The following is a 13,984-nucleotide window of genomic DNA, read 5'->3' on the forward strand; positions in this document are numbered from 1 at the left end:
GGAGTTGAGCTGAATCTGTCCAGGTGCTGTGTGACCCTTGTGCTGCTTCTGAGTGCTCTGTTTGCACTGAATATTTTGATTTTATACATTCCAATGCAGAAACTGGTAGTAGAGGCTCAGGAGCTGTCTGTTACTGTGTGGGGCTTTTTTCAGAGCTGTGTACACAGGAGCTAAACCTGTGATGGCCCTATCTGAGCCTGAGGATCAGATATAAATTCAGGGTCAAGGCAGTGCCTCACCACTTGTGTTGGCTTCCTCATTTCACCCATATAACAAGTCAACAATCCTGCCCAAATGGGTGTGGTGAAGGAAACAGTGCAGTGTTTGCATAACTCATCCCAGTTCTGTGCTTTCAGCAGGATCTCCTTGGGTTGGGAGAAATTCCCCCAATCTTCACCTTTTTTGTTAATCTGAAAACATTGTTTCTACAGACACTTTTTGGAAGGCAGTTTTAGGAGTGCGTCTATAGGAGAAATAAAAATAGAGTTCTAATAATGATCTCTGTCCAAAAACTGATAATTCAATTAACTCCCAGGGTTCATTTGAATGGGAAAGAATGTGTGGCTAGTCAAGAAAAGGTACAGCCTGATTAAACTATTACCATTGACATCATGTGGTATTAAGGTAATAATACAAATGAGTTTAGCCCTCATTAGAACACGAAAAGAGCAAAAAGGTTGTGGTCTATGTCTGTAGAGCTGTATCATAATCAAAAGGTCTATGTCTGTAGAGCTGTATCATGATACAATGCAAAAGGAGGTTAGTCCTCTACTGAATCCCAGATGTCAGTACAGGCCTTGTACTTAAAACTATTAGCAGTACTTAAAACTGCTTAGGGGTATTTGTTACTTGTGCAGCAAGACAGCTACAGGTGAAGCTTTGAGAAGTAACATTGCCATAATGAAAATACAGAAGGGATCACGACTCCTGTTTTGTTACTAATAATGGTGTAAAAATAATAATTGCAGCCTGAAATGTCTCTTTTGTCGGTAAAGATTTGTATGAGTTTTACTTTTCCCTTTAAAGTAGCTATGCGAAGGAGGGAACTGAGATCTCTTTAAATACTCAATTTATTTAGAACAGGTAATTAGGCTCACTCAGCTAAAAATAATCCTCCTTTCAGAAACTTGTTTTGAGACATTTAACGTTGCTGGAATGAGCTGGATTAATTGTAGCAAATTGTCAATCAAGTTGCTTCACTGAAGCAAAAATAACCTGTAGACTTCAGTCACTTCTGTTCTTTTTCAATGGAGATTTTAACACCTGTCTTCAAAATCTGAATGATAGTGAAATCTGTGGTTTTAGATGAAGAGCACCCGATATTTCTGCCTGTAGAGGAAAAGACGAGAGAAGGTGTTTGGTGTGGATGGTGGCAGAGGCATTGGCCCAGGAACTTCTGAACTGACATGCAGAAAAGCATCAGAAGTTCTAAATTTGATTATATTGGCAGACTTGCACTATGTAGAAAGGAATGCGAGGTGAGATTTTAAATTGACATCTTCCCTTACGCTTAATAGTATCCATTACCAAATAAAATGCGTATCTCAATATAATCCTAGCAGAAGAGCACAGGTTATAAGAGATCAGAGCAGAGATGAAATTCGCCAAAGGTGGATGTTGCAATGAATTTTCTTATTTATGAAAGAAGAAAATGCCTAAATTTACCTCAAAGTGAAATATACTCTGGCTAAATCTTAGTTTTCATTACGTCTTTGAGCAGTATTTTTAGTAAGGAGTGTGTAGGAGACAAAACTGAGAAAATAAAACATTCAGGTAAATTCTGAGCGATGTCCTGTGTGTGATGTTGTTTTCTTGAACATGTGAATATTTAAGAGCTGTTAAAAACAGTGTCTGGACTTTAAAATGAACCTGGTTTTAGCAGGTTCTTCTAACAGCCAAGAGGCTAAATTCCCAAAAGATCTCCTTTTTGGAGGAGACAGGACTTCTTTATTGGGAAGAGATATTCTAGGGTCATACACCTCCATGGTTTGGGAAGGCTGGAAAGGTAACAGGTTTTGTGGTAACTGGTTATGATTTTATGATTATTTCATGGTCCTCTTCCTGGGTATTGATCAAGGTGAATGGTTAAGGAATCATAAGAAATACTGACAGAGGTGGTGGGGGAAAAAATATGAGACTGCACAGACATGTTTTTATGGGATAAGCCACATCATTTCAACTCATTAGGAAGAAAATTTAAATATGGGCACAGGAAGAGTGATCTGGTCCAGAAAGGACTCCCAAACCCTGAGACTTGTGCCACCATCAGTAGCTCACACTTTGTGTTTGATATGGCAAACTGGAGCAGGAAAAGGAAACTGCTTTTTGTCTTGCATGAGTAGATTACCCCCAGCACATAATTAGGAAGCAGAAACATGCAGTCCTTCCTCAACAAGCATCCAGCAGAGCCACAAGGAAATGCAATGTTACCTTGCTAGTACAGATGGATGTGAATAACAAAGCCTGGTTTAAAATAAATAGGAAAACACATTCATGCAAGACATGGATATTGTGTTTGAATGGACCAATCTGTGCTCACAATACTTTTAGCAGCACCCTTCAAGCCCTGAGAGTGGAATGTAGGCAGGCAGCAAGTATAAATACAATTGTGTCAATCATCTTTATTATCAGAATGTCATTTGAGATAATTCACTGAGAGATGTGGAAGAATTCCTGAAGTTCAAATATGAAATGGTTTCAAATAACACATATCTGTGAAAATGTGTGTTAGATTTTCAGCTATACCTAGCATCTGCTGTTGACTTGAAAAAACCCCCACAGAGCATAATGGGAAGTATATGAAATAAAGTATTATTTTTCCCTGGCACCTTGCTATTTACCAAAAATTGTTTCACTAAATTCAGCTGAATAGATAATTGAATTGCTGTATCTCTGGAGATTCCATGTTGATTCAAAGAAAATCTAGATTATGATTTTCTATTTTATTTTCTCTGTTTCCTTGAAAGAACTTTTAAAAGTGGGAAATATTGTGGGGTTTGAGCTCTGGGTTTAAATTGCAATTAGATTCCAGCTGGAGACTGCAAAACACAGCAGAACCCTTACAGGGAGAGAAGTTGCCTTGGCTTCTATTTTGAGACTCCTTAGCAATATCACCTTGTCACAACAGCTGTTCTGAGAGCTGGGATTGGTGTGAATTTCTCCTCCACTGCCTGGCAAGCTTTAAAGCTGTAATACATTTTTCGGTTCATTTTAGGTTCAGGTATCGCTAGGAGCAATCTGCATGTTCGTCAAAAGAGAGAGATGCAAAGATGGCAGAGCAGGAATTCAGGAACTTATGCAAACTGCTCTCAGTTGGAAGCCTCAACTGGGACTTTAATGCAAAAGCACCAGGTAGGGAGAAGATCAGTTGCTAAATCTGCCAGAAGAAATGTTAAGAGGGACAAAACTGCTGCCAAGTCGCTCCTTTTGCAGGCTGGGTAAGCTGGCAGTAGGCCTGGGGAAAGGTCTGAGTACACAAGAAGCAATCCAGTACCTGAATCTTTGCTGGGATTTGTTAATCCATGGTCTCCTTTGGCAGCAAAGCCTCTTGAAGCTACCAGCCTTTAGCTGTGCTCTTGGGAGGATGATGTCCTCAGTTTCAGAATGGAAAGCCTCAGCAAATGGCTGGGCTGAGTAGGTAGAAAAGGTTTCTTCTGAACCTGAAGTGACTGGTGTGGTGAATAACAGGGACATTTGAGGTGTTTTTTCTAATAATGTTGCCAAAACACTTCTGCCACTGTTGGCTGGTCCTTGCTCTCCCTTTGCCATTTGGTTGACTTAATATTTTGGAATATTTTGATCCAGGGTGTTCTTTCAGATGGTCATCTTAACCATAAGCTTTAGAGGCTTTCTCAATTTCACAGATGAAAGCTTAAAAACCAGAAAAAAATATTTTTAGCATCCTTATTGGGAGTAGTCTGCCCAATCATGGAGATCCTTGAGGAGAAAGGGTCAAATGTTGGTGCCATTTTGGGAAACTCCTCTGTCCTTTGCCCCTCAGTGCTGGCTCAGGGTGCAGGAGGTGACAGCAGCTGCCAAGTGCCAAGGATGGCTCTGAGCTGCTCAGCTCCTGGGTGAAGGCCATGAGTGAGAGCCTGAGATGGAGGCTTTCCAGCAAAACAGAAGATGGTTTAAAAAAATAGTAACTCTAGCTCAAAAAGATGATGATAGAAAATCCACATTTCAGTTGCAGATTCCTTTGCTTCTGAAGACGCCTGATTTTCAGGCACCTCTTTCTGAAAATGCAGACAAACATTTCCCTGCTCAAAGAGTGTAGATGTCTATTTTGAATCCAAGTGTGCTGCTCTGAGCATCCTTCCTCAGGCCTATCACAGTCTCATAAGAAACAGCAGGGTACCTTGGGACCTTCATGACATGATTAATTCACTCAGCTTTGCAGCCTGCCTGGTGCAGGGTTCAGATGGAATATCAGTGTGAGTCTAAGAGGAAAGGGAACACACTTTCATCCTCATTGCCAGCTTTGGCATCAGTTGTTTTATTCCTGTAAATATTTGCAGATTTGACAGGACAAATCCCTGATGTCCTGGTACCCACATACCTTTTATCACTTTCTCTGAGTGTCTCAGTATCCCACAAAAATCATGCTTGGGAAGGAGAGAATGTCATTGCATTACTGATACAGTAAATCCCAGAGTCACCAACTTTACAAGGAAGTTGGGATTTCATTTATTGCTGCCTGACACAGGGGCAAACAGAGAATCAGAGATAGATCTGAGGTGTAGTCTGCATTTTTCACCTTAGACTTTCTTTGGCAGGTCTGTAACACCAGCCAAGTCAGTGTAGCCTGTGATTTAAAACATAAGTTGTGACTGTGCATGGATCCAAGCTTGGTTTTGGAGAATAACTAGGTAGCACTGTTAAGAGCATGTAAATATCCATTATTCATAATGAGCAGAAACTGTTAGGTTTGTTATCACTAGCATTTCTGTTGGTATTGCTGTAAGAGTGAAGCAGTTTGAACAGAAGGACAAACCTGTTTCTGAAAAGTGGGACTGAACAGTTGGGGTCAGAGGAAAACCAGATTTGCATATTTGCTGTTTTGCAGGTTATTTCTTTTCCAAGACTTACACCTCCAAAACTATTATTAGGGAACTAAGCACCTTTTCCAAATATCTTAGCAGGAATAGCATTGAAAATAATTATACCAGGAAGAAAGCTTTCATGAGCTGAAAGAGATCCAGTCAATAACATTATTTCTGAGCAAAAAATGGGTTCATCATCTTTTTCTGCAGATCTGTGAGGGAATCTGGGACTCCTCTCCACCACTGCATGGGGACAGCTGGTTTTGGTGCCATTTCCAAGCTGAGATGTGGTTTCCTCTCTGGGCCAGGCCTGGAGGCAGGTGCCAGAGAGCCCCTTGTCTCTCTCCCTGGTCAGCAGGGAGCTCTGCCCATGGCACTGCTGTGCTCCTCAGTGCTGGCAGGGATGCAGGCTGGGCTGGAAAAGGAACATGCTGCCACAGGGTCCCTCCAGCCCTTGCCTCAACTTTTCTGTTTAAACCTGCTAATGTGGAAGGTTGAAAGGCAAGTGCTTGAAAAAGGCACATCTATGGGCCATGGTCCCTGCTAGAGCAGCAGGGCCTGTGCTGAAAGCATGGGGCAACAGGAAAATGGTGACAAAGAGAATTAAAGCCAGTGCTGGGATCATCTTTCAGTCTGCAGAGTTCACACCCATAGGAAAGAGCTTTGATAGCAAGGGAAGCTGCTCGTTTCAAAGTGTGAGCACAAAGCTGAAAGGAACTTGCATCTCCTATATTAATATTCTAGTTAGTGCTGGAACTCCGTAGCTTAGTTTGGCAAATCATTTATCTTTTCTCATTAGTGATTAAGTGTATCTGTGCAAATATTTTTCTCTGTAGCTTTTGTAGGATTTTTCTTCCCTTCTGCACCAAAATACTTCCTTTTTTTCTCCCTAGAGAACAAAGAAAATAGATTTTCTGACCATATGGCTGTTGCAAAGTGGTTTCCCTGGCAACTGTAACCTACAGAACTTCTTAAAACTTTTTCCCTCTGTGTATATCTTTTTTTTTTTTCTTTTTTTACTGGTTTGATTTCAGAATCTTCTCATCTTCTCCAAAATCATTACAGCAGGTGGAACAGAGGTTAACCATGAAGGCCCTGGTGTGTCTTAAAGAGTTGGGATTCATTGGCTCAGATTTGCTCAAGTCCCTTTAGCTCTGCAGATGTTTGGCTCGATTTTTTAGGGCATATTTAATAAATTCCTCTTGGAATTAGTGTGGGATTCTTTACATAAACAGTGGTTTCAGTGACAAATCAAAAATCTGCCCCTAACCACTGTATAAGAGACCATTTCTCACAATAAATACAAACTTGTCCCAAATACCCATGTGCACACGAACAGACTCCCTGCTTTCAAACACTTCCTGTGAACTACAGTTCCCACCTATTTCTTCTGTGGATTTAGAATTCACTGTAGTTTTTCCTAGACAAGAAAAGAAAAGATGCTTCAGGACTCCTGTCCCAAAGAAGTCAAATTACAAAATCAGATTATAGGCAACTTGGAGAAATTAAAGTAAAGGAGATTAATTTGGAAACCACTTGAATTAATCAGTAAATTGTCAAAAACCCATAAGTATTTTCATTAAAATGTTAATAATGTTTTTCAATTTCCTATTGTCCTTAAGTGAAAGAAACAAAAGAAAACAAACAAACAAAAATAAATCCAGAAAGTCCTGCTGCAAACAAATCCCCCAGGTTCTCATCATTAGCCAGTGAAACACACAGGACAACAGATGCTGGATTTGAATTTTTCCAGGGTAATAAATGCATTCAGTGTCCCCAAGAAGATGATTTTAAAGCACATTTTCTTCAGCCAGCTAAATAATTCATCCTCAAACCCTCTGTTTTACATACAGTGTTAGAAGGGAAAACACAAAAGAATGCTGAAATAAATAGTCATGATGTGTTACTAAAGTAGGGCCAACTTTTAGGAATAACTAAACTCAGTGTTTAGAGGAATTATACAGGAATAGGAATCATGGCTTCAGTGTTTAACCCTTTGTATTTTCTGCTCAGAGTGCTACTGGGAACAAGAGATGATTTACTCTGGAAAACCTCAAAAGCACTCATATGAGGCATTTAGGGATGGACTTTTTGTATTGTTTGGATATTTGCTCAATTATTTGGGGAACCTTTCTCTTTCAGTAAAAAGCTGTTACTTCTGGAGCCTGGACCAGCTTTTACACTTGTTCTGTCCTTCTGGGATGCGATCCATTTACCTCTTCCTCAGATCTCAGCCATCCAGTCTTTTCTGGCCCATCTGTGCATCGTGATTTCCATCTTTATTCTCATGGATGTGGATACAGAAATAAGAACCAATTCTGCCTGCTTTACCCTGCTGCTCCCTTGTATCATTTCACACTGCCCTGAAGGGCCATTTCCCTTCAGGTGCCAGATGCAGTTGTCATCCCCCCTTTGGCTACTGAGCTAATGTAGATTGCTGCTGTTCTGCAGGAAGAAACTAACTGGAATATCCCAAGAGCTATAAAGGAGCAGCCATTTGATTTAACTCAAATTATTTACCATGGAAAAAAATCTAATCTTGGGGTATAGTTTAATATTGGATTGACTTTCAGCCAACATAAGAAACCACCTACAGAGACAGAAAGAACAGGATCCTGTCAGCCCATATGTTTTTACAAGATGCACCTCACTGTGCACTCAAGGAGTTAATTAATTATTCAGGCAGCTTCAAACACAACACCAGGCAACTTTACAGAGCTCACAAGAAGTGAAACTTCTGGACAAGACTTTGGCAACAATCTGTTGATGACAACTGGGTCAGAGCAGGGACCTGCTGAAATCCTTGGTAGCCTGAGAATGGCTGGTGCTGTGGAGTGGCTGTGGGACAAGTGAGGAAAAGGCAAGGGAAGAGTGAAAAACTCTTTCTCCAGGGAAAGTCAAGAGGAGAGTGAAAAACATGCTACTTGATATTCAGAGCATTTTTGTGTTTATGATGTATGTGGCCATTATTTTGTGAAATTAGGGTGGTTTTTTTTTTTAAATCAGGATAACTTGGGAGCAAGTACTTGTTTGTCTGTTAATGACACCTAGATGAGATTCACAAACAGTAAAATATTTGATGTTAAATTGTTTAGGAAGGAAAAAGTAAAATCTGAACTACTTTCAGGAGCTGTCAGCTTTGTTGAATGATGTAGTCAACAGAAGCTTTCTAGAAAAATGGGCTGAGGTATTAGCCTGGAAGCTTTGCTTGTTTATGGCCAGTTACAAAGGGATTTTTGGAGAAGACAGTATTTCTCACCTGTAGAGGTGTTCCTGTGAAGAAAGGTGACAAATATGTTGCAACTTAGACTATTTCAATGTTATACTTAGACCTTCTGCAGGAAGAACAGCTTAGATATTCAATACCCAATTCTTCTTGGTTGCTTAGTGCTGGCTCTAGAGCACATTTTTATTATTAATTCAAGGTATTTTTCTGGAGCAAATTCATTTTCAGTTCCATTAGTACATGCTCATCTGAGATACCTGATTGCTGCACAAAACACCTTGTTTTGCTTGTTTTCTTGTATTTGATAAGCACTGTCTTATTCCCTCTTGTGCCATTGTTTGTGGGGTCTGAGCTGGATCAGTGTTTGGCCATGCACAGTTGCTGGTGCTTGTGGTGTTGGTGTTCTGTCTGTCTGTCAGAGGCTGCCAGTGCAGAGGAGAGGGGCTGCCTGCAGTGTCCCACACCTGGCTGTGACACCCCTTGCTGAGGCCACTGTGCTGGGCACTCTGAGCACACCCTGAGCCAGAGAACCCAGTGAAGCTCTTCCATAGCACTGGGCACTGGCAAGAGGCACTTCCAGAATGAGAATTTAAATACCCAGCTCCAATGGGCCCCTGCCTGAGGGGTTTGGCTGTGCCAGGGCCACATGGCTGGAGCAGCTGCCCTGGCTGAACTGGAAGGTTCTTGCAGTGGTGGCAGGTGTCACAGAGAGGTCCCTGTCACTGCTGGCACGTGCCAGGAGAGAGATGCAGCACTCCTGACAGAGTTCCTGCCCACCAGAGCTAACTGCCTGTTACAGATGTGTGGTTTGGTTTCCACAGACCAAAGTTTTGTCTTGTTCATAACCTGCAAGACAAGACAGGCAAGTCACTAAAGGTTTGGCAGATGTAGGGCAAGATCCTCACATGGCAGCAGCTCCAGTCTCTCTCCTTTGTTTTCATTACCCTGTAAGAAATATTCCTGACATCTCTAACCAGAAGAATTTGTGAGATACCTCAAAGGTTTTCAGTGAAAGGATTTCAGGTGTTCCTGACATTCCCTCCATGCAAATTCACTTGCTGCTTTCATGAAAATTTGTATTTTATTATAATGCAAATAACAAACTCCTTCGGATATTCATCTCTTCCCACTCACACACTTCCTTTTCAACACTGTCAATGATTTCTTTTTTTGTCTGGTTTTCTTCAATTGATTTTTGATTCTCTGATAAAGAACATCAAAGGTGTAGTAATGTGTCATTGCCTGATTATTATGTCAAATTATGATTTTTAGTGTAAGTCTGTAGAAATGGAACTTTTCTGAAGTCCATAATGTATTCCACAGCTTTAAAGGCACTGCCGTTACTTAAGTGCTTTTAGCATTTTCTATTGGAAAACAAATATTTTATTGGAATAATTTGTGTACAAGCATGAAAATGTTCTTGTGATAAAGTAGCTGAATATTTAAGAATTTCATTAAATCTTTATGTATTACTTCAATGAAATGTGTCTGAACCTGAAACAAGAGCACTGTCAAGGTTTGGGTTGCTCAGCAAGGGTAGCACAGAGTTCTGTTGTGGGTGCTAGGGGAAGCAAACTCTTTTTCTTGTCCTTCCTCTCTATCCATTCCAGATTGTTATCAACAAAATATCACATTTCCCACTGTATTTGGTAAAGGGTGTTTTAACATGGGACCTGCATAGTCTGGAAAGAAGTCTTTACCTCTTGAGGGATGATTATCTGAGAGCAAATAAGGTGCTCAGATTCTGGCTCAATTAACTGTATCTCCAGGGAGAAGTCATCTTGGAGCTAAGTCACATCCTGCACCTCATTTTCAGTTACATTCTTTGTTCTACTTGTAGTACTTTCCTTATAAACATTAATCAGGGAATTATGAACACAAGCTTCAACTTGGAAGCAGAAACAAAACCACCCCAGATAATCTAAGGTCTAAAGCTTCTGGAGGAAGGTTAAGATGGCATTTCAGCAGACTTGGTCCTCAGGATTGACGCATTTAAAACACAGATTTTTAAAAAAAATGTATTTTCTAATGAGTTTCTTGCACCATTTTGTGGAATCAGTGCTCAGAAATATCCATTCGTTTAAGCTTTGTGCTCAGGGATTAAGTCAATATTAAGAATATGGTGACTCTATCAGAGATAAATTGTTGTATTTAACTGTGATGGTGCAATCAAGCTTTTCCAAAAAATTGTAAATGGCCCTTGACTAAATGAGGCTTATTCAACTGGATGAAATTTAATTTTTGTGTCAGTTGGCAGGATATTAACAAGCTTGAAGCCTTTTCTAATTCAGCAATTTTTGGCAGAGGAGTGCTGCTGAAAAGAAGGATTAAGTGCTCCAGCCTCTGCGTATGGTGCTGAAGTTGAGTTTTACCTTGGAGCAGTTCAGTAGCTTGTAAAACTCCTTGTAGGAGAGGTCTGCAAGAGAGATGGGGGATATGACCCTCCCTCTCTTCAACATTGAATGATTTGGGACAAGCATCCTTACTGCAGAAAAGTTAAAATGTCCCATGCCACTTTAGTGGGTGAAGGAATGTCCCTGGCTGGAGTGACAGAGTGGGGAATGTTTGTTCCCTGGGTGCAGGGAACAGATCCCACTTGTAGGCAGATCCCACTTTTCACAGGGATTCCCCTAGACTGCTCCTGTAACTCTGTCAGTGACACAAAGCCACTTCTGCAGGAAAAATCTGGGGTCCTGTGGCACATAGAAGTGCATTGATTTACCCAAATTGAGATGGAAGCCTTTTATTAACCAATATTAACAATCTTTTTTTCTATAAGTATTGGTCGAAATAAGCAATGCTAGGCTGTGGCAAGTTGTACCACAGCACCAGGCAACTCTCTAATCTTCAGCCCTTTTTTTGCAACATGAAACACCTTGATTCTAGTATAATTAATATAGAATTTCCATTTCTCTACAGTCTTTTACTTCTACAAAGGTTTGGCATCATAACAATCTAAAACATAATCTGTATGTTCAACATTTTGTTCTGCAGTAAGTTTAAAATGGGATGAAAAGCTGAGAGGTAATACCAGGTGGAATTAAGGAAAGATAAATAATAAGAAAAAGAATTATTTCGTATCTCACCATCCATTTTATTAGCAGCCAGCCCCTTTGCCAGTTTGCCACCACATATTGTTTTCTCCTTTCCTGCTAACTCTTATATTTAAATTGATCAATATTTGTATTGTGCCCACTGGCATCATCTTATCATTTGTACATTTGTGTAAGTCCCATTTCGTACATTGATACAGAAAAGCAGATATAAGTTGTTGTGCCTGCCAAGGCTGACCTTTAGTGTAATTTAAATATCAATTCTGAGCACAGAGAGCAGAAGGTGTTTTAGTGTCTGCACATTTTAGAGAAATGCCACTGTCCCACTGTGGAAGAGGCAGCACGGTGCGTAGGGGATGGAAAAGCTCTGGTACAGGAAATGAGAGCCTCCCCTCCACACCAGCCTTTGCTTCCAGCATGCACATGGTATTTATTCTGATGGAAAGCTTCCCATGAGAAAGAAACCCAGCATTCCTGACAAGTCCTGCCAATCCTCCTTGCTGTTTTCTTCCCCCCCTTGTGTTCTGCTTTAGACTGTTCATTGCCATGTGGGCTTTTTTCCCCTACTGTGCAATGCATTAGAAGTTGTCCACAGACTGTGATATTCAGCTTGTACTATTTTTTTCCTTTTATTGATTGTCAAGTTGGTCACACAGTCCTGCTATGTGAAGTCAGTTAAATTTCTGTGGTTGCTTTTGACCTGGGGACCTCACTTTTAACCTTGTGTTTGGAAAACGATTTATCTAAATGTGTAGATTATACTTAGTTTAATTTAGGACCACTGAGGAAATAATAATCTGTTCTGTGTAATGCATTTTTTACTTAAAGATTTCTTTGACTCCACTGTCCCCTGTGTTTTCTCTACTGACAGCATTCAGAAATACCTCTGAAAAATGAAAATAAGTGAGGTACATTCTCTCCCTGTTTTGCTTGTTCCAGCAAACATTCACTTAGCCGAGTTAACGAAGAGCTCAGCAGCCACACAAGGCTTGTTTATGTTGTTATGGGCTGTCTGTGTAATCACATCCAGAGCCAACAGAAACCTAAAGGAAAAAATTGCCAAGCTGCAGCTGGAGGACTGCAAACAATCCATGACATTTGGTGAAAGTTTAAATTAACATATGTTACAGCAGACAACAAGCAAACAGCTGGGGAATACGACAGCTGTTATCCATAAATAATGTTATGTTTCCAGCACCTATATTTATGTGAAATTTTACTGGGTAAAGATGCAAATCAGCATTTCATTACTTGACAACGTGACTGCACAGTAGGAAGAGCCCTGGCTGGCTCCAGTGTGTGCCACGTGCTGCACAGTCAGCCTCAGGTCCTCCCAAGCTGCCACCTGAAACCCAAGGTCTGGGCTCTTAAGCCATGAAGAGTTTCCAGGTTTTCAGAAAGGTTTTCTCTCTCCTGATGGAAAAGGGCTGAAATAATATTTTTTGTTCTTCAGCATTTGTGTTGTTGGGCTTTTGATTGATGTGTGGGTGGTGTTCGTTGTCTTTAGTTTGTATCACCTTCCAAAATTGGGCAGGGGGCATCTTTTACTCTTTAGACAGAATATTTTCTAGTTATTGCATCTTCATTTTCATTGTTCTTTCTCCCTCATACAGAAATGTGCAGGCTTGGCAGCTGTGTTCAAAATATCTGTTAAATATCCACCAGAAAACTCACTCCTGACATAATTCTGTTAGCCAAGTGGGAAAAGGGGCTTCTTTGTGCTTCAGAATTGAATCTCTCTGGTTCAGAGTTCATGTTAAAATAATCACAAGATAAAAGATTAAGGATTTGACTATTCAGCTCCTTACAGACCTGTAATAAATGAGCTTAACTGTTAATTATGGATGCTTACAGATTATGATCTGATTTTATAGTCAACATTAATACAAAGGTTTCATATTAATGTCTTCCAAGTTTTCTAGCTGACATCTGTTCACTTAAAAATTCTCCTGGGCAGCTATATGAATTATAACTGATATTTTCAAAAAGTGATCAGACCTGTACAAGTAGTTCAAAGAAGACTTCTGTCACATCAGTTATCCAGCTGGGTATTTTTCATTAGAGTGGGGAGAAATGTGCCTTTTACTGTCTAAGGAGAATTGACAATCTTGCTCAGGAAAATAGTAGTTTCTTTGTAAAGCTAGATAGCAATTTATGTATTTTAAGTACAAAGGCTCCTATTGGCAGCTGATTATGCTAAGGAAAATATTCACAGGGAATATGTGGAGCTTAAAAGCAAACAGATGAATGAAAAATGGTCTTTTTATCATTAGCACACTTGGCATATTGCTTTTAAATAGCTCTAACACAGATAGAAGATACATTAAGGAAGCTATTTAATTCAGGCACTTTGCCAAGAATAGGCAATGATGTTGTTTACAGTTTATTAATACTGAATAGAGTGAAATTATATTCAGTTTTAGTATCTGGAGAAAACATGGCTTACTGAAATGTCAGACAATTGAAAAGCTGCCCAGATTGTACAAAATGCAGGAGCTGAGGGTGTGATCTGGAGAAGCACAGTAAAAGTATCAGAAGAGAATCAAGCTGAAAGGAACCTGATCTGCAATGTCCATCCTCTCTAATTGCTGTATCACATTCCTTGCAATGCAAATTATTCTATATGCTGACTCCCTTTAAGCTGAGCAAAGGCTATGTGAGAG

Source organism: Agelaius phoeniceus, chromosome 7, assembly GCF_051311805.1.
Source record: "Agelaius phoeniceus isolate bAgePho1 chromosome 7, bAgePho1.hap1, whole genome shotgun sequence".
Lineage (NCBI taxonomy): Eukaryota > Metazoa > Chordata > Aves > Passeriformes > Icteridae > Agelaius > Agelaius phoeniceus.